The sequence below is a fragment of the Sinohyriopsis cumingii genome, chromosome 11 (assembly GCF_028554795.1).
Source record: "Sinohyriopsis cumingii isolate HCF-2022 chromosome 11, ASM2855479v2, whole genome shotgun sequence".
Lineage (NCBI taxonomy): Eukaryota > Metazoa > Mollusca > Bivalvia > Unionida > Unionidae > Sinohyriopsis > Sinohyriopsis cumingii.
The window spans coordinates 88315206-88336946 of NC_142971.1; the positions used below are offsets into that span (position 1 = coordinate 88315206).

A 21741-nucleotide genomic window follows, 5' to 3' on the forward strand; every position below is an offset into this window, starting at 1 on the left:
CAAAACAGATACATGGGTCACAGTTTTATTCACGTATTCTGGTGTTGAAATTAAGCTCTAAATCGGTTTTTAGGAAGATAAATATGATATCTTCAAAGGTTTCGAGACAGTTCAGGTACGAAAGAAAGACGTCAGTTGCTGAAACCTCTGCATAATTAATACCTATTACAAAGATGCTAAACTTGATTAGTGTTGAGGAGTTGAAGCATTAAATATGTCAGATTTGTGTGTGTGTTATTAATGTATTTTAAAATGTGGACACTCAGTAAAAAATATTGGAATTCATCCTCAAGATAATCACCATAGTGGAGGGTACATTTCCTTTTGGAATGCTGGGTATTTTCCCAGTGCCCTACTTCTAAGGGCAATTTATAGGTTGCAGAAGTGGAATTTTAAAATGGGCACGAAATGTGACTGGTAATAATTTTAGGTACATTTCAAATTGATAATCTTGTTTAAAAATGTCATGTACTGTAATTTCTTTAGAAGAGAATGTAATTTTTCAAATCATTTTTGATATTTCTGACAGATAGTAGCATTTTTATATTTTATTACTAATTAAACCATGACAGTATTTTACAGTTCTCCACAGACAAATGTCATATCTACTGGTTTAAGAGCATTCCTTATACAAATGATCCTTCTTTTGTTTATAGAATACTGTTTCATTATCATTGGGCTTAATATTATAGGGATGTCAGGAAAGTTTGCTTTGTTTACTGCTAATTAAGGAAAACCAACATACGCATTTAACCATTCTGCTTTTAAAATTTATTTTGTTTCCAAAGAAGTTCTTCCTAGTACAGAAAGAAGAATATAGATTTTATTTAGTACTAGTGGAAAGAGTAGTTATGTTCTAAATAAATGAATCACGTAAATTTATAGTCATTTGTTATTTGTTTATTCTGATTTCACAGCTACATAATAAAATTGGCAAAAAGGCAAAACCATGAAATAGACGGAATGTGTGAAACATGCTCTTTTAGCTCTGCCAAGAATATCTAAATAATATTCAATTAAAAGGATTAATAGATTATTAATTCTGACAAGTGTGTTTTTTCTTTCTTTATAGAAAGACTAAACAGCAATACAGTTAATGCATTCACACTGGATAATATAGATACTTACCATTTAAACAGCAAACTGTTCTTCAAAAGAAACAAAATCTTTACTCCATGCTTAGTTTGAATCCGGCCTGTAACACAAGATCGACTAACGGCATAATCTTAGAACTTTCCTTCAAAAGTTATTTTATTTATGTGGCATTATAATTATCTAGATGTATGCTAGATGATTATATACATATTCCAAGTTGTGTTGTATACAGTATCTCCTAATTGTTTTTTCCCTGTTAGCAAGCAATAAAACAGTTATTTCCATGAACCAGAACTGACATAACACTGTATTACTGTATTTTTTTGTACAGGTTTTTTCACAGCTCATCAAAATTCTGCAACACCTAGCTTGTGTTCTGATAATGTATCTGACATTCTCACCTTTGTCAATCCATCCATGATTCCTCAGCATTCAATGATGCTGTGAAAGCCTGGCAAGATATCTGCCTGATGTTTGGCATTTTGTGGTGTGTGTACTCACTACTTTTAGTTACTCTTTAAAGCACTGCAGCTTGGTCTGGCTGGCTGTATCAGAGGATGTAATTTCAGGACAAGCATCAGTCAGGTGGTCTCCACACACACTCACCAGTATTACCATTCCAGCATCAGCAGCCCAGAGTTGCATTGATTATTATTGGAAAAAAAGAGGAGAGTAGTGGATTGGCTTCAAGTATCAGTTTTTAGGAGTTTAGGAAGGGTAATAGGATTTGGCAGATGATGATTGAAGTGAAGATGTTGTCCATCAGCTCTTTTTTGTCTTAATGTGTTTATTTACAATGATTGTTTAAAACTTGATTTTTGGCATATTTGTTAATGTTTTTTCATAGCTCATTGAATCCAGCTGTTTTGGTCTTCCAAGTGAGTCACCACAGAAATAAAATTACTTATAAAGTGGTCTTTTTTTAAAAATTGTTATGTTGACACATTACAAGCGATTCAGTTTTCTTAGAATATTTCTTCTTACTGTCAAAGATTTAGATTATATATACTTGGTTATAACCCTTTACCAACTGCAAACTGCATAGACCCAGATATGTCATTGCAAAATGTGCCAGCATGTCATGGTCTTTGATTGCAATTGGAGTCAATTTATAAATGAGTATACATGGTAATAAACATGTAAATATTGAAATTCAGAAGCCATGTATGTAAATGAAAACATTTGATGTTACTTTTCCAGATACTTTTGGAGGCAATTATTGTTTGCATTAAATGATTGTCTGGAAATATGATGATAATGTAATAAAGAAAATGTATGTCCAGAGGGGCTCAGATGAGTATAAAATTCTGGATAAATACAGATCAGCTAGTTTTTATTAAAACTCTTTCAGTATTTGTATATTGTCATTAAAATAATTATAAGTCTGCATGTGTACCATTGCTATTCTGGTTTTCCATTTTGATTGGGGGCCTTGGGTGACTGAATGGTTTAAGATGGCCCCCTTTACAGATCATGAACATCTGTGTCTGTGTGAGTTCAGGTCTCAGCTTGGCCTTTGTGGGTATGTGAGAAAGCATGCCAATAGGTTTCCATGAGTCTTATGTTTCCCAGGATTTTCCCAAGTTCTTCTTCCACCAGATATTCTGGCCTCCATGTGTAACCTATCTTAATGCAAAATATGGTTTAAACCCACATATACTTTTGACACCACAGTGGAATGGTTTAGCTTCATAGTGAATTTAAATTATCATGATTAGTGTTAGTAGAAATGTCTGTTGAAGTCCTAGTGAAATTAGACCAATTGATAAAACTTTTTCTGAACCCATTTTACTGTACAAAGATGTAAAATCTATAAATATGTTTGATAGATTTCTGCACTCTGCAGCAACACTTTGTTACTGGTAAAAATAACATACATATAGTCAGACCCTTCAAAACTGAAAACTGTTCAAGCCAATTTAATTTTCAGTTTTGATAGGTATTCATTCTAAAACTGGTATTACATATGTGATCTGACGTGTAATTTTACAAGTGTGTAATGGTGCAAAATTTTGTAGATATTTTTGTAATACATTCTATCATGGTCAGCATGACACATAACAATTAAGATTGATGTGTGGGCTAGGCTCACCGTAAATTAGTAGCTTGCAATGATTAACCTCTCTTGAATTGGATTTTAATTACGACCCACTAGAGACATATATATTAATGTTCAAGTGGAAGAAATGACAAAGTAGAAACAAGCCAGAGACAAAATTTGGGAAATCTTGGGCATTTGAAATAGATGTCATAAGATATTTTTCAGAATAGTTATTAATAAAGGCAGACTAGAGAGAATTACTCTGACTTTGATGGGAGTGTCAAACTTTTGTGAGTTAGAGAAAGTTAATCCTGATTGGCTAATAGAGAGAATTAAGCTAAGCTAAACAAGAGGTGTGTTTCCCAGACAAAATTCAAGGATTTAAGAAAGTTTTTTTAAATAAAATTTGGCAGTCCAAGTTTTTCTGTGGAAGGATAATCTGGATCTGAGATCAGTAAAAATACTTTTCTCATTAAATTGTCCAAGGGATCAAGTCTGGAAAATTTTAGGGACATGGAACGAGTGATTCAGCTTCATAGAAAGGGATTGAGTCTCAGAAAAGCACAAAGTATTTTATCAATCACACACAGTATGTTCATTGATGTAAATTTGTAATTATTTGTTGAATTTATTAATTTTAAAGTCATCCTTCAATTTTCCTTTTGAGTGCAGAAGCTAATCATGCATTCTTTTTCTTGAATGTTACATGATTCTTGTATTGTAAGAATGTGACACATTATTTCATTGGATGAATGTGTTTGGTTTTAGTGGTTTTCTTGTAACAGAAATCATGTATTGTAGGACTTTCATGCAATTCTCTGTTATGAATTGCGAGAATTTATCCGTAAAGTATGTGTAGTATGTATGCTAAGAATTTATTTTACTATGTTTTTGTCAATGAATCACTAGTATCAAATAATATACTTAGGACAAGATATTAAGTCCATTAATTCAGTTGTGAAATAAAGTTGTGAATTCTCTCAACTGAGAGAATTGGTTGTGTGAACGGACATAATTCAACTTGTAATTTACAGACCAGATTTGGATGTAATGGTTATCAAAGCGGTCTAATTATGTCATGGTCCCAGTTTGGAATGGGAGTACCCCCTAGAGAGACATTCAATTTATGATAATAGGACTGTGTATCAGTATCAGGTTGCAAACTGACCATAGCCTTAGTCTTTTGAATTATGAGAAGATGATGTCTGACATAACAGGAGTGGGAATATTGTTTAATGCCAGAAGAGAAAAACCTGACAAATATTTAGGTTGCATTTTGTTTATTTGAAGGAAAAAATGGCTCCATAACTAACTGCACCCCATAGTGGGAATAGACTGCAACCAAGTTACGGTTGAGGATGCAGAGAGGTTGGAAAGAGAGAGAGAGGGAAGGGAAAGAAATATGGCAACACCAATCAGTCACCAACAGATATTTGGATATGAATCAAGCAGGTTATGCTAACATGCCAGCAGTTTTGAGTTCAATCATTCACTCGATTCTATAATGGAATTTATTTTATTAATGTAATAGAGTGCCTAATTGCATATCACATAAATTTGGTAATTCTCTTTCTAAGAGAAAGTGTATCAGTCAAATTTCACATTCAGTTTCATTTTTTTATGTAATTGATTAAATTTGTATATTTTATCATTGCGGTACATCAGGACATTTAAGAGTATTGGTACATCATGACATTCAAGACTAATGTAATTCATTAGGAACATGCTATACTTTTGGACTTCTGATAGGATAATTAGGATTAATTGGGATTTAATTTGCAACACATTGTCTCTTAAATTTTCCCTTTATAACTTGGAGAAACAAATTGTTTGTTGAATATTTGATTATGTTGTTGGTTTTACTTCCTCTGTTACATATTTTTAAGACCTAGAGTCATAACACAAGTTTTTTTTTGTTGTTGTTGTGGGGTTTAACGCCATTTTTCAGCACACGATAGGCTATACATGGCGGCCAGTATTAATGGTGGAGGAAGAACCCGGGAAAACACCAGAAAGAACCACCGACCCACGAGAAGCTACTGGCAAGCTTTCTCACATATCCACATTGGCTGAATCCTAGACTCAAACCGCCGCAGACAGAGGTGAGATGGCAGTGATTCGTAACGAAGACCGCTTAAGACCATAACACAAGTTTAATGTGATTTTTGGTTTTAAATACTTTCAGTGTAAAATTAAAATTTTTGTTACAAAATTATTTGGTTTTTGAAGTAGAGAGGTTTTGTTTTAATGGAAAAAAAATGATGATAGTAAAGAAGAAATTGAGATCCCTAAAAGTTTTTAGATCTTATGGGGATTTGAGTATATAGAGATTTCAGTTTTGAGAGTTTCAGAGGTTTTGACCAACACATACTGTGAACAACCAGACAGGGACCATAGGATATCTCATATGTGATTAGATCAAATTGCTTTTGATTTGTTATCCATTAAAGTGCCAAATAAACACTTAATGAAGTAAATTTCAAAGGTGTCTAAATTCGCACATTATTTCTTTGTCAAACAACCAATACAAGTGTCACCAATTGCTTCAGAGCTATACCAATCACAGTTAGTTAAAACAAGAGAAGTGAAGGCCAGCTTGATTCTTAAGTGAACAATAATGCCGTAAATTTCAAAGATTGCCTTCTCAGTGAAGACATTTGCTATTTACTATCAATCCAGAAAATGGGAAAAGGTTGGGGTGAGTTGTCACAGGGTCTGTAATATATACATTACAATGATCAATCCCTTACCCCATGTTTTATAACATTGGTGGTGGTCAATGCATATCAGACCTTTAGAAGAAAATATTTGTAACATAGAAACTATGGTAATTAAACAAAAAAAAGATAAAAGTAACAACAACTGAACATTTTATCATCCTCCAAGACATTTGACAACCTGAACAATAAAACTTTACCATTTGCTTTGACCAGAAATGCCCATCAATTGTGCATTCCATATTTTCAGTGTAGTAAGTCAAAAAATAAAGGGGCCCTGAGTGGCCGAGTGGTCTAAAGCGCTCACCATTCCGGATCACTGCCATCTCACCTCTGTCTGCATGGGTTCGAGTCCAAGGCTCGGCTAGAGTGGGTATATGGGAAAGCCTGCCAGTAGCTTCTTGTGGGTCGGTGGTTCTTCCCTGGGTTTTCCAGGGTTCTTCCTCCACCAGTTATACTAGCTGCCATGTATAGCCTATCTTGTGCTGAGAAATGGCATTAAACCCTACAACAACAACAACAACAAAAAATAAAATAGCTTTTAAAGAAGTAGAGTGCAGGAAAAATACTGTTGTTGGGTGAAATTCTGTGATACAGTCTTTTGAATAAAAAGATTCATTTTTATTAATAAGTGGAAAACTAGTGCAATACAGAAGGATGATACCAGACTGAAACAACAGGTTGTTATTGTTGTAGGGTTTAATGCCATTTTTCAGCACAAGATAGGCTATACATGGCAGCCAGTATAAATGTTAGAGGAAGAACCTGGGAAAACCCCGGGGGGAAAAACCATCAACCCACGAGAAGCTACTGGCAAGCTTTCTCACACACCCACATTGGCTTAACCTGAGACTCGACCCTATGAAGACAAGGTGAAACGGCAATGATCGTTATGGTAAGTGCTTTAGACCACTCGGCCACTCGTGGGCCCTGAAACAATCGGTAAAATATGGAACCATATATGATGAAAATTTTGGTGCATTTCGTAATGATGTATATCAGTATTTTCTTCTTGCAACTTTTTATATCTCCCTGGAACATGTTTTACAATAACTTTCCAAAGTAATTGGCTGCCACATTAATTTTTGGGAACAAATGTCTCACAAGAGTCAGAATCTCAGAATGATTGTGAGTGGTAGTAGGCACACACATTGATTTATGTCAGTAAAAAAGACAAATTGTTGACAACACCCATTTGTGTTATACAAATTAGCAAACAGAAGTTGGCTAACTCATGTGGTTTGTAATCTGCCAGCCTCGTTGCCAATTTCATGCTGAGTTTGCTTAGCCACTGATAACATGTATAAACTTAAAGAAAACATTCCACATTTGCTCCTAGCATATGATTTAGATACTTTACTGATCATTTAAGAATTACATTTCATGTGATGTTTTGCTGTTGCTTTGCATCCTGTCTGCTTGTATTGAATATATAGGCTATACTTCTGGTGTGTCGCACAGAGAATTCATGCAAAAGTGTCTATTAAATGATCAGTGAAGTACTTAAATCATACATGGGGAACAAATCTGGAATATCTCCCATTACACTGTGATCAGCTACTGGACATGCTTAACAGGATAAAAGAAAATTAACACAGAATTGGCAAGATGGCAGATTCCAAACTGCATGAATTAACAGTCATCTTGTTGATTTGCAGAAGGGGTGTGGGTGTTTTTAATAATTTCTTTTTTCACTCATAAAAATCAATGTTTGTGTCAGCGGCAGTTGTTTTGCATTGGCAGGAGGTACAGTGTGAAGGATTTGGTTGTTAGTAAAAATTTCTGCTCCCATGCTCAAACTTGTTCAAGATAAGATTTTTCTTGCATGAGGAAATTGTTCTATTTCTTATGTGTTGAAGATGACACTGTAATGCTTTCCAGAATTTAAGTGAAGGCATGAAATTGGTAATAAAATGTTTTAAAAGCATTCATGCAGTACAAAACAAGCCTGAAATGACAAAAATGGTTGAATAGACTAACAAGTAGTATGTTTGAAGTTTGTTTGTTTGTTATCTTGTCAAGGATAAGAATGACATATGATACATCTATGTCCATCTGTAGTCTGTATACAAGAAATACAGCCAGTATGTCAACTTATAAAAAATGGCACCACTCTATTACTGAGACACCATCTATAGATGAAAGATCATCAAGTTAATGTGTATCTATAATGTGTCATATCATAGGCTGTATATGGTGAATTGTATCGATACACAAAAGAGGTATATCTTTTCACCCTTTATATAACACTGCTCAGAGTGAATATTGTTAGTTAAAATTTGCCTTAAATTGGATAGGTAAATTGCTGCTTGACGGAAATGATATGTTTCTTTAACAGGTTTGCATCTGGATCACATAATTTTGAAAACTCCCCTAAAATTGAAAATTTTGCACACAAGTTCTACATCTGTGTGTGGGCATAATCATATGCATAACCTGTTTTGCTCCTGTCCAGACATGCTATTGTGGAATGCTATTTTTGTTAATTGAAGAGAGATGGTAATACCAAATTTGGTTGAAATGCCAGTTAAGTTCTTCAATGGAAGAGTTGAATATGACTAAACATATTTGTTTAGTTAAAGATATTGCAAGAATAAAGCAATTAGACTTTGTGCAACAGTGTCGCAGTATGGGCTGCCAACCATGTGAGATATTCTTTGGCCTACAGTTTTCCCACTGACGCTGTTAGAACAGAGTTCACAGCACTCAGATTCTTTTACAACAGTAAGATGCTGGCATAAAATATATCATGGTTTATGTTTTACATAGATGGACCACAGCTTGTTATACTGTCAGAGAAAAATCTTGTACTGATTCTATTGTTGGAGATTCTTTATTTCAGTTGTTCTGTCATGAGACAGCAATGTATAAACATTAAGTTCTACTTTAAAACTTAATAATGGACTTTATTGAGAGTATGGTGGGATGCAGCCTGTGTATGAGGTTTTACTGGCAAGTGTTAAAAAAATATGACCTAAAGAAAGAGAGTATGGATTTTCATTTTCAAGTTAATTTAACACCAGTTAAAAATAGTGCTACATGTACAACACTCACTCTTGCTCTACTTTCACTGTTAGTTACTTTTTTATGTGCTATTAAGAGTTGTCAAAACGTGCATGAGGAATGAGATACTGTTAAACTGGATTTATTGTTTTGAATTAATTAACAGGCCCTTTCATATAGCAGTTCAGATGTGGCATATGTTTTTTTTCAAGGATTGTATTAAAAGATGCTATGCCCAGACATTTTCTGGATGGTTCCTTAAATTTTATAATTACCCCCCCCCCCCATTTTTTTCCTTTAATTTTATATTGTTTCATCTATGCATGTTAGTTGTCATCCCATCAAAATCACATATTGTTTTTCTGATTTAGAGAGATACCTGCAATGTTCATATGGTATTCCTAATTATTAAAGTTGTTCTTGCAATTGTGACGTTGATAGAAAAGGACATCAGATCACTCTCTTCCATTTAGATTGCTAGTTTTTATAGAATTCTACTTATGTTACCAGCAGGCATCTTCTGTTGTTCAGATGAACCAAGTTTCTTTGATGTTGCTGCAGTAATTACCAATAAGGAACAACCCTGAAATGAAACTGTCTCTCATGTAACACAGTATGTCATTGAATAGCACTTTCTTGCATGAACCTTGGCTAATTTTCACTTGAAGGATAAAAATTAGAGATATTTTGCTCAATGGGAATTCCTCTTAGTATATGTTTTATGCAAGAAATAAAGTAACAGTTGTCAGGCAAATACTTTTATCCACAGATTAAATCTTTGTTTTCCAGCTTGATGTCAACTTAATAAAGACAGTCACACAGTAGGGAAGCTTCCTAGTCCATTTTCTTGTCTATTTCAGTTGTGATGATGGTGCAAAAACATGTTCAGTATAATATTGTTGAGCACCATAGATGAGAAAATAAAATAAGGTCCAGCACAGCCATCCAGTTACCTTCCATTTTATGTTGTATTTTTGTTGTTTTGTCGCTTCAGCAGCACTTCTAACACATTATTGGTTATATCATGCTGTGGAAATGGGAATTAAGTGCTTTTCTCAAGGATACACAGAAGCAGCTGACCTAAGTGGGCATGGGCACTTACTGAACCTGCAACCCTACAAGTTTGATGTTCTACCAGCCATTGTGGTCTCCTTCCAAACTTCATTCAAGTATCGCAGAACTGCAACTCCATCCCCCCAGATATATTCAGAATTTACAGCTGCTCTACGATCTTTTGTCAGTATTAGCTGAAATGATTTATCAAACCATTTGCAAGAAGAAAAAAATATGTTTATCAACTCGTACAAAGATGAAACATTATTTCATGAAGTATGGCATGAAAGACTGATTTAGTTAACTGAACAATTTTTTTTACTGACAATGAAATTTGCAGAGAGGATTACGTTATTATTTATCATTATATAACCAGAGGTTAATTTCAGATTTCAATTTCTAACTTCTTTTTCAAAAGTTATGGAGTCGGTTTATTATCAGACAAAGCTATCCCAGGTAAATTTTGCAAAAACGTTGGGTATAAATGGGAGTGGAGGCTGCTGAGGCTTATCATCAAGCAATGGCCTATCATTGGATAAATGTGATACCCTGCCTCTGTAATGTTTGCAGATATGTGGTTCACAGAAAATGGTTGTTTTTCACTTAACTGAAGCAAGAACTGTAAATTTTATAAAAGAAAACTTACCCCAGTCAAATGAAGTTGGACTACTGTGTAATAATCATTATAATTTTGTGTTTAAATATCTGAGCAGTAATGATCATTTGTTGCAACAGAATTGTTACTGTTGGATTGGCTCTCTCCTTTTGAAACTTAGCTAAAATAACTGTGTAATAAATGTCCCATCTACACATATATTCTATCATTTGTTTATAGCATTTACAGAAGTTTCCCATTTATTTTTCATCAATGGACCTTATTAGATGGGTGAACTTAAAATTCCTTATCTGCATCGAGATGGCTGGATTAAATCTGCAACTCAAAGGCACATTTCAGGGCTGTTGCAGTAAAATATACATGGGATCCAGGGAAGGCACTTTTAATATAGAATAGTCACCCATAGTTGCAATTTAGAATTTAGTATTGTTTTCATATAAACTTTTTGGGTAATCCAAGTACCCTAGCATATATTTTTGAAAAGTGCCTTCCCTGAGTACAGTGTCTGTTTAAATGGAATAGCTCTCAACACTCCTAGAGTTAATTATTGCTGACATTTGCAGATGACAAAATGGCATTCAGCATTGCTTTAGGTTGCTTGAATTAATCAGAAATTGGACACAATTTTAAATAAAATAATTTTAACCACATACAATAAAATGAACATTTGGAGATTTGATTGGAAAAAATGGGAGGAAAATGCTAAAAGATTTAGAGAGCTAATTATTGATGAAATTTCTATTGACAGCAAACAAAAAGAAACCTGTACTTTAAAATAATACATACAATTTTCAGCAAATTCTTCTTTAAGTAATTCCTCTCCAGTCATCAAATTGGTTTCTGACAACCAGAAGAAAATAGAAAAGCCATGGTCTTGACAATTAATTTCACAGTATCATTTAAAATGTCGCTTTTAATTAGCATAGCTCATCAACCCTTACATACCATTGTTATTCAGTTTGTAGGTGAAGTACATATGCTTTTTATTGGTTTTATCCTTTCAGGTCCAATATTGATGGAGTTATTGCCCATTTTCTTCAATATTACGTTTCCACTACAGCTGATCTGATTCAGTTTGGTGTGTGTACTCTATTAGATCAAGATGTACCTTTTATGGATATTGTTTAGTCAGCTCCATTATTGGTAATGTCTCTAGAAAATTAACTAATAATAATAATTAATTAATAGTATCAAATGCAATGTTGTTTGTAATCAATATGGCTGTGTAACCTTTATGCATAATTGGATCCCATTTGGCAGTTTGAATTACCCATTATATTTAGACAAGCCTTTGTATAATGCCTTATAGACCTCAATATTCCCTGCACAATGTTTGTTCTTTTTTTAAAATAAAGTTTTTGCCCTTAGCAATTAACTTCGTATCTTCACTTGGAATGTTGTTTGTAACCAGGACAGTTCAGCAATGCTTAAATATAATTGGACACCATATTGGTAAGTGAATTGCTTTTTAAATGTAGATGAAGCTTTTAAAATGTTTCGTCTTTTCAGATCCATTTTGATGGAGTTATTGCCCCTTTTTTATTAATATCCTCTACATCTAATCCTTGTGATCATCATAGCTCTGGAACCATTCAATATGTTTTGATTCAATATGGTGTGTGCATTGCTTCATAGTCCTTGATGTGCCTTTAACGAGTTTTGTCTCATCAGTTTTATTTTATATAGAGTTATAATTACGCCTAATTGTATCCCATTTATCTAAACAAAAATTTGTTGCTACCAAGCATGGAGATATATACCCATAAAAAGCATGCATCCTGCTGGTAATGTGTATTGATAGTTAAACTGGTAATATGATGCCATTTCTGTTTCAGCTCATTTAGCCTCATTCTGGTGTAATTCGTACTGTTCATGTTAATATGCAAACAAAAATCATGTAGTCATGATAGTAAATATAAACTCCCAGAAGTCCAGGTGATATTGTGTTGTTTACATGACCAGTGCTCAAAATTACTGTTGGATTGGCTTACAAAAATAACATGCCCAGACTTTGATTTCACTTATCCAAAAGGGAAATGCTTTTTTGCCATTGTTTTGATGCAGCATTGAAATTTATATATTTTGAAATAAGAAGTATACAAATTCTTGAAATTTATATATTTCTGTGTTTTTTTGTCTTAGAAAAACTTCAGAAAAAATTGTCTGTCTTGTCTTCTAAAATTTTGATTTGATTCAGTTTTATCAATGTTTTTTCGAGGTCCCCATATGGACCAGTGTTCAGTTTTTAGACTTGTATCATTCTTTTCAGTAGGATTGACAGAGTTGATGTTCACAAGTGTTTGACAAGTGTTGTGATTTAAACAGTTTCTTTGTATACTTTTGATATTATCCAAGGGACTAAAACCTTGTCCACTATCAGCTAAAGAGGGGCTCACAACCAACATGTTTGCAAACAGTTTCAAAATTTCTGCATGTTCATGTGTGGAATTGATAATACTTATGGCATAACCTCTGTGAGATCTTTGTGTGTATATCTTCAGTTTTGCCAAAAGGTCAGTGTATTACATTGTATTTCATAATGATCTATAGGGAATAGTATTCATAGGACTTGGGATAATTTCATTTTCTGTCCACTGCAAAAATCTCCACATGTTGCTCAGTTAAAGCTGAAAATGGAAATGATGTCAGTGCCCATTTTCAGAAATCACCTTTATGACCGATCACACGTCTCTTGCAGCATTTTAATAGAAATAATGTTTGCAGCCATGAATCAGTAGCCTTAATATTTCCTGTTGAGCTTGTCTGATGTTTTCTAAACCATTAGCTGACCCTTAGCTAATCAGTTATTTGAGCTCAGAGACACGCAGGCATAAAGTGGTTGCAGATCACTTTCCTCCTGTCTTGTGTGCCTACTTATCTTGGCTTTTAGTCAGATCATGCAAGAAACTTGCTGTGCTGTCTGTTTGTCAAGGTCTTCCATTTGTGATGAGGAAACTGATAAATCTAATCAATGGTCAATCCTCAGTTTTCAACTCTTTTTTTTCAGATAAAACCCTCCAAAAATATGATTTTTGTAGGGATTGTTTGTTACTTAAACATTTCTTTCCTGGTTGAATTTTCCCTTCATTGTTTGTGTGTATTGTATTTATGTCTGTTTGTATATCTATAAGTTAATTCAGTGTAATAATTGCTTTTGAGTGAAAGGAAAGATTCAAGAAGCAAGAAATCTTCAACATTGTAAAAAGACATCTACAAAATTGCAGAGACTTTTTTGTTTTAATTTGAGTTTCTATTTTTTGTATGTTTTTGTCAGCATGCCTTAAACTGAGGCACGTATCTGTAATTTATGCAGTCATTTCCCCAATCACTTTTCAAAATTATGAATAATATGCACATTTGTGAATCAAAAGTATCAGTTGCGAGTGAAAATTATCAATGGGTTTCTGTCTGGTGACCTTAAGGATCATAATGTAACAACGTGAAAATGGTTGTAGTTGTGTCAGCTTGCTGATTTTTGTGGAAACTGATAACTGAAACTTCTGGTAGGAATTTTATGCATACTAAACCTTTTAGGGGTTTGTGGATTTCTTTTTTATTTATGAAAGTGAATAGTGATTTAAGGTTTCCCTTGAATTTCTTCCTATTTTGATTGAATTCAGTGTACTTTTAAATAATGCATCCTTCTATATTTGGAATACTACATAAGTAAACAGCAACATTTTCTTTGTTAACTAATTATGCCCATGGGTCATGCCCATGTTTTTGCCCTTGCTCACCAAGGTCCCAGGCCCTGGGTCACAAGTCGGAAGCTATTGAGATTCCCACTCAGTTACCATACATACACACTATCTTGACATAAAAACACCAAGTCATTTATGGAACCAGCATTGGCACTTGTGTGTCAGCCTCAGGGTCAGATCTTAGAAACTGTTCAAAGAACCACCCTTAAAAGTATATATAAACTTATTGACTAACTTGCCATTTCAAGGGGAATTAATTTATGCAATCAGCATAAGTTTCAAGTCCAGTGTTTATACCCATGGAGTCACATCATGAAAACTATTTAAAGATGCACTTTTAACTATATTTACACTTTCTTAGCATGAAAAGTCAGTTATGCAACCTTATCTGACTCTAATGGGAACTGGACCCAGGGTCATAACCTTTGAAACTGCTCATAGCTGACCCCAAAAGTCTGTGTGTCTTAGTTTGCTTTTACTAAAACCTTCATTCTTTGGCACCCTCTACCTTTAGTTCCTTATGCAGTTGATTTCTGTTCTCTATATCAGTGACGCCCAATGAAAGCATCATGTGACCTAAATTTTGAAATGGCCACTTCAATTTTATAGTAGGTTGCCATATGGCTACTGCAGTATTGGAAGATATTTATGCTACTGTTAGCATTAATAGGCTTGGATAGAAAATATGTCTCTTTGCATGTGTTTTCTAATAATATTTGATATCATGATTCGTTTGTATTGCCAAAGAAATTTTGAATAAAGATCAACAGAAAAGTTAACCTAAAATTTGAACTTTATATTTTACAGAGTTCATGAAGTCACAGGCAGTAGTAAAGTAAAGGCAGTTTATGCATAGTGTGTAGTGTACTTGAACTTCATGAATATTGTAAAATGTAAATATAAAGTTCAGTAATTATAATTACAATTACTTGCTTTGAAAATAATGATTATCAAGAAATAAAAAATCAAACTATTTGAATAATTTGTTAACAGATATTGTCAAAGTGCACGAATACATAGGTAATACCTTCCTGATGTTATGAACTAATAGCTTCAATTTTCCTGTGTCACATGATGCTGTGTTAACCAGTCAAAATATCCATTGCAAAAGCTTGATAAAAATATTGTAATTGTTACCAACAATACTTGTTCTGATTCAAGATGATGAAAGAAACGTTACATACATATAATTCAAGTTTAGACTTGTTAATAATTTTCTTCGTTTTCTTTTTGGCTACATGTATCATAGAGATAAAATATGATTGTAATCCTTGATGTCATCCACTTACGTTTTTCCCAGTTATGGTATTGACTGTTGTAACAGGATTCAAACTTATGGTGTATCCAAGATGAAAAAGCCTGTGGAACAGTTCCATGTCATGTTTTATATCTATTCCACTATAAATTTGTTGTTTGCTTCATTTCTTTTCCATCATGTGGATAAACAGTTGAATATTATCCATGGAATACTTTAATGCAGTCATCAAATTTGTTAAAATGAAAATTAATGGCCAGTCTGATAGTCAGCATGGCTGCCATTTGAAAAAACGTTTATTACTGCAGTACCTGAAAGAATGTCACTAAAAATTCTCAAAGCAATTGATCAGATCTGTTATGGGTGCCATTTTGAATGATCTGTTATTGATAATTTCATTTTGTAAACCATTTGCTTGTATACCTTTGAACAATGCATGACTAGCTCTGAAATAATTTTTTGAAAAATTGAAAAAAGGAAAGTTTGAAATAAAAATATCAAAATGACATAACCTTCCAAATGTCATAAGAGATAACTAATGGAGGCAAAAACTGTGCGACTCAGTGGTTAGTGTGTAGGACTTATGACTGAAAGGGCACAGGTTTGAATCCTACCATTGGCTAGTGTTGCTTGCTGTTCTATAAAAAAGCCAGACCAAATCAAATGCCTGTATTTCTGTCACTGGTTAATACTTAGAGTTCGAAATATTTACACACAAAAATACCAAACTTAGCAATAGTTAAGACTTACCCTGAAATAAAGTTCATATTTATTTGTGGTTTAACTACTGCAATTATTGAAAGAAAAAACTAAATGAGCCATTTACCTTAAATGATGTTCTTGTTTGACTAGCAATGTTATACGGACTTGTACATAAACCGTTAATCTAAATTTCATTTAAAGTGTTGATCAATATGCTTTGCATGAGATTTATAATGCTGGTATGTTTACAGAGTCCAGTCAATATCTGACTGTTTATTTTAGGCATGTGAAAATGGCATTGTATAAGTCACTCTTTGCTGTACTATTGATTTTCCCATTACAGACTTGATGATATTTCAAAGCATTTTGTATTTTAAAAAATATTGACATTTGTTATGAAACTGCTTGGACAAGAGTTTAGCAAAGTTTACCAAGAGATGTTGACCATGATATGATCGACAGATGTTGAAAGGGTTGTGGATATTGCATACTTAATTATCATTGAATCAACAGTAAATATTTATTTACACTCAGTGCTGATAATTGTGAGGAAGTCATAATGTAGGATGCAGACCTTTAATTTCCCATCTCACTGTAATATTTGAAGGGAAGAGAAGGAGAACCTTTGTTTCCCAGCTGTCTATAGTATTTGAAGAGAATGGAAACCTTTGATACTAGAGTATGGAAACTGTGATATTCCAGCTATTGTATTTGAAGAGAATGGAAACCTTTGATATCTCAGGTTACTACAGTATTTAAGGGGTATAGAAACCTTTGATTTCCCAGTCCACAATAATATTTGAAAAGTACAGAAACCTTGTACATGTATTCAGCAAAGTTAGTTGAGGGAAAACTAAAGATTTTATTAAATGACAGCATTGGGAAAAAATAACTTAACATTTCAAGAAATTGGGTATTTATGTGGCTTTATATGGGTTTACTTGGACTGAAAATGTACCCCTATTTCACTTGTAAGGTATGATTCCTAAATAAAATCAAACTTTCCAAGAAGCCATTGTTACAAGTATACCTTTGGATAATTATGTATCCAGGTCAAAAAGAATTAATTGTATTAAAATGACTAAGTTATGATAAGATGAAAACTATGATAATTGCAGGAGGCTGGTTTAGTGAAATTTCACTATTTTTACCAAATAATGCAAAATTTATGTTTTAGCGATTCACACCTGTAAGGTTAATTCCTCAGGTGTTTTTTTTTCTAATTTGGGCCCTGTATTGAGATGTGGGAGCCCTTTAGCAATTGAAGTTTCCATTTGCACTTATGTAAGCAGCATGGCTATGCAACCCTTGCACATGATTGGGTATTATTTGGTAGGTGAATTGCCTATTACATGTTGGTGTGCCTTTTAGAGGCCCTGTCTTTTCAAGGCCAGATTTGATGGAGTTGTTGCCCTTCCTCTGTTAATATTACATTTCCACTACAGTATATCCTTGTAACTAACACAGCTCACCGCTCCGGTGGCCTAGCGGTTAGAGTGTCCGCCTCGGATGCAGGAGGTCGTGGGTTTGATTCCCGGCCGAGTCATACCAGAGACTTACACAAATGGTACTAACAGCTGCCTCACTTGGCATTCAGCATTAAGAGGTTAGTGTTAGGACTGGTCGGCCTGGTGTCAGGATAATGTGACTGGGAGAGACATCATGCTACATGTCTGCGGCATGATGCCCCAGTGCTAGACATCACTATAAACTGTCATACTGCAGACAGCATAGCGATATGACTGAAAAATTGTTAAAGCTACGTTAAAAATCAAGATTACATCACACACTAACACAGCTCAGGAACAGTGCAACAGATTTTGATGCAGTTTTCTTTGTACATTTTTTCATAATTCAAGATAATCATTTTATGGGTTTGGTCACCTCAGCTCTATTTTGGATAAAGTTATAGCTCTTGACAATTAACTTAATATCTTAACATGAGTTGTTGCTTGTTACCGCCATAGTTCTGCAACTCTTGTACATACTTGGATGACATATGGTTGAAAATTGCCACTTACATTCAGATTTGCCTTTTATCGACTTTGTCTTTTCAGGCCCAATTTTGAGTTCTCACCCTTCAACTATCAATATTACAATTCCACTTAAGCAGATTCTAGAAACTAGCATAGTCCAGGAACCATTCAACCTACTCTGATGTTTAGATTGTCTCATAGAGTTAGATCTGCTGTGCATTGTTTAATTAACTCTGTTTCTTGATAAAGTTATGACCCTCAAGAATCATTCAACACATTGTTAGGCAATGTTGTTTCAGCATCGTCTTATAGATTTACATGTTCCTTTTCTTGGGTTTAGTCTCATTAATGAAGTTGTGTTCCCTTATTGCCCATCATCCTTACTTGGATTTCTGCAATATCAAATTTACTAAGAATTGTTGGATTTCATTCATAATTTGGCATGCAATGTTATTTTGACGAGATCTTGAATTGGATTATTTTCAAGTGTCCCACATCATCAATTAGGAAAGTTCCGGCCACTGATTGCTTGTCATCTTAACTTTCCTTTCTACAGTATAATTTTACTCAGAAACAATTTGGATTGAAAATAAAGTTATCATTCACCTTGATCTAAATGTGATTTTTAATGAGTTTGATTTCCAGAATGCCACAACATTATTTTCAAGAGTTATGACCCCTGACTGCTCATCTTCTCCCAACATTGGTTTTCAAACTTAATGTTCTTTGGTTTAAGGCCCAGCTGGGTGAATTGTAGAGAGTAGGTCCCTCTGTAATGTACCCATTGACATTAGCTGTAATTCCTCCAGTCATGGGACAGAGACCTCATTCCTAATTATTGTAAACAGTGCTAGAAGAAATTTATTTTGGGACACAGGCCCAGGGCAAGAAATTTTTTGAAAATATCACTTGCCTTTACCAAAATGCCACTTGTCTAATAGGGTCATATGTTTTACTATTATTTTTCACAATGTTGAAACTGCTTTACTTTCATAAAAATGTATTAAAAATCATTAAATCGACCAGTGTTTGTGTGTAACTTCCAGTCACCCAGACATGAGGCTGACCGCTCCTAACAATTGCCTCTTAATGGTGAGCACCATGCAAGGCAGCTGCCGGCACCATTTTTATAAGACTTTGGTATGACTTGGTAAGGGTTTGAACCCCACGACCTCCCACATCTGAGATGGATGTTCTAACCACACTTAAGCCACCAGAGCAGTCAGTTCAGTTTGTTTTCCAGCATTCAGAAGTTTCATATTCTCTGTTTCTTCACCAAAATTGAAAACAGAAATTGAGTCAGAACATTTGTTTTTTCCCTTGAATTAATCAGTAAAAACAGTGATGTAAAGTTTTGTAATTAGTTCATGGCATGGTACTTTCAATGTAAGTTTTGTAATTAGTTCATTTTACAGTATTTTGGATGTGTCACAATCATATGCACACTCCCTTATATCAACAGAACCAGCAGCTACTGCCTCTTTGAACTGAATGAACTAATATAAAATGTAATTTTCTGTTTCTTAAGGAATGAAAATATTGTATTGAAGGCTTTTATAAGCTGCTTGTCCCCTAGCATGTCTTTGTTGTCAAACAATCACATAGTTAATGCTTTAAATATTCAATATGTGAATCATTACTTAATCAGCACAAGCATGGGACAGCTCATTATTATTCGTACAGGACAAGTGAGTACTAATTGTAAGTAGCCAATGAAATAGAATAGAAATAGTAATGTCCCTCAGTCATTGGTTATTTGCTTTGCTTTGTACACAAAGTTTTTGGCTTTCTGTACAATTAAGCAGATGGTCTTCATGACTGTAGGAAGACAACAAATGGAGGGTTGTTGTTGTTGTAGGGTTTAATGCCATTTTTCAGCACACGATAGGCTATAAATGGCAGCCAGTATTAATGGTGGAGCAAGATCCCGGGAAATCCCTGGAAAGAACCACCGACCCTCGAGAAGCTACTGGCAAGCTTTCTCACAAACCCACATAGGCCAAATCTTAGACTCGAACTTACGCAGACAGAGGTGAGATGGCAGTGATCCATAACGGAGAGCGCTTTAGACCGCTCGGCCACTCGGGGCCCCACAAATGGAGGGAAGAATGTGAATAATATACCATTATCTTTCAAGAACTTCAAAATAAAACTGCCATGTTTTGTCAACATGTGCAAGGTTTCTTTCAGGCAAATGGTATAACTTCAATTTTTGGACAAGGCTAATGGGCAGCAAACTTAGAATAAGGGAGGGTCTGATCTAGATTTAGAATGGCCCCAGATATTGGCTTTTCAGTCTTTTGAGCTCTTGTAGAAATGTCATTTATTCAGTGTGTGTTCTTCCTATTTTTTAACATTCTGTTTAGTTCATTACCAATCCTATCTAATCAATGCATATGTATTTACACAAATGTATTGTTTTTTTAATGATTTAGTTTTAGGTTTGATCTCATTTACATGACCTAATCAGCAGTAACTAGACCGCTCAATTGGCCTAGTGGTTAGAGCATCCGCCTTGGATGCGTGAGGTCGTGGGTTCAATCCCCAGCTGAGTCATACCAAAGACTTACAGAAATGGTACTAACAGCTGCCTCGCACTCAGCATTAAGAGGTTAGTGTTAGGCCTGGTTGGCCTGGTGTCAGGATAATGTGACTGGGTGGGACATCGTGCTACATGTCTGAGGCATGATGCCCCAGTTCTAGAGATCACTATAAACTGCCACACTGCAGACATCGTAGCGATATGACTGATTTTTTTTTAAAGCTACGTTAAAAATCCAAATCACACACACAAATCAACAGCAACTGCCTCATAAGCTGTTATAATATACTAATATATTTTTCTGGTAAAAAGCTAATGTCTGATGATAAGCCCAGCCCACATCCGTAAAACAAAATTTGGCAAATCTTTACAAAGGATATTTTTGTTAAACAATTAACCCATTCCTGCATTTTGACAAATTTATTAGACTGGCACCCAGGCCTTATCATGAGAGAAGTACTGCATTACAATTCTGTATCTCTGTCTACAGTATATATTCACAGCACCAAACAACATAGACCCTGATCAGCCATTGCATAGTGTGCTCACAGATAACGGTCTGTCTTGTTTATTCTACTGATCACTCTAAGAAGTTTCATGGACCCAGATCACATTATGCAATTGCAGATGTGGGTTGGTGCAATTTGCAGTTGGGCTCGACTATAAAGTATATAAAGCATTTCCAGAGAGATTACGGCTTTACTTTCCTGCATGGTTTTGTGACTTTCTGACAAAATTATGTTGCCATGCTGATTTAGATTAAAGCAATGTACAGTTTCATGCTAAAGTAAATTAATGGTTTTTAGTAGTGTTTATTATGTTATGATAGACATGAAGCCTGTTTGGCCAAGGATTTAATGTTGCGTTTTGATGCTTTCCTTGAATGAATTTCTGTGATAAGGAGAATTGGCAGTCAGTGATAGTTTATAGACATCCAAGTTATATCACCTGCATTTGTAGGAGTTTCCAACTGTTTAAATCTCATTTAATTACAAATTTTAATGATTTTGTGCTGAGGAGAAAATCTGTTTGTTTTTTTC

The 21741-nt window shown here is 34.5% G+C and overlaps 2 protein-coding genes across 6 annotated transcripts in view; one reads left to right on the forward strand and one right to left on the reverse strand.

The window, feature by feature from the left end:
* The window catches only part of LOC149788934 (uncharacterized), a 69460-nt gene extending 65720 nt beyond the window's left edge, over window positions 1-3740 (reverse strand). The window contains exon 1 of one of the 3 annotated variants that reach the window (XR_016424278.1): window positions 1129-3740. The gene's annotated coding sequence lies outside the window, so the exon portion shown is untranslated. The remainder of the gene's footprint in view (window positions 1-1128) is intronic. The other 2 variants (XM_089975074.1, XM_089975073.1) reach the window with 2 other exon arrangements.
* Window positions 1-21741, forward strand: part of LOC149788933 (mitochondrial inner membrane protease subunit 2-like) — a 120613-nt gene that overhangs the window by 69063 nt on the left and 29809 nt on the right. The window lies entirely within an intron of this gene.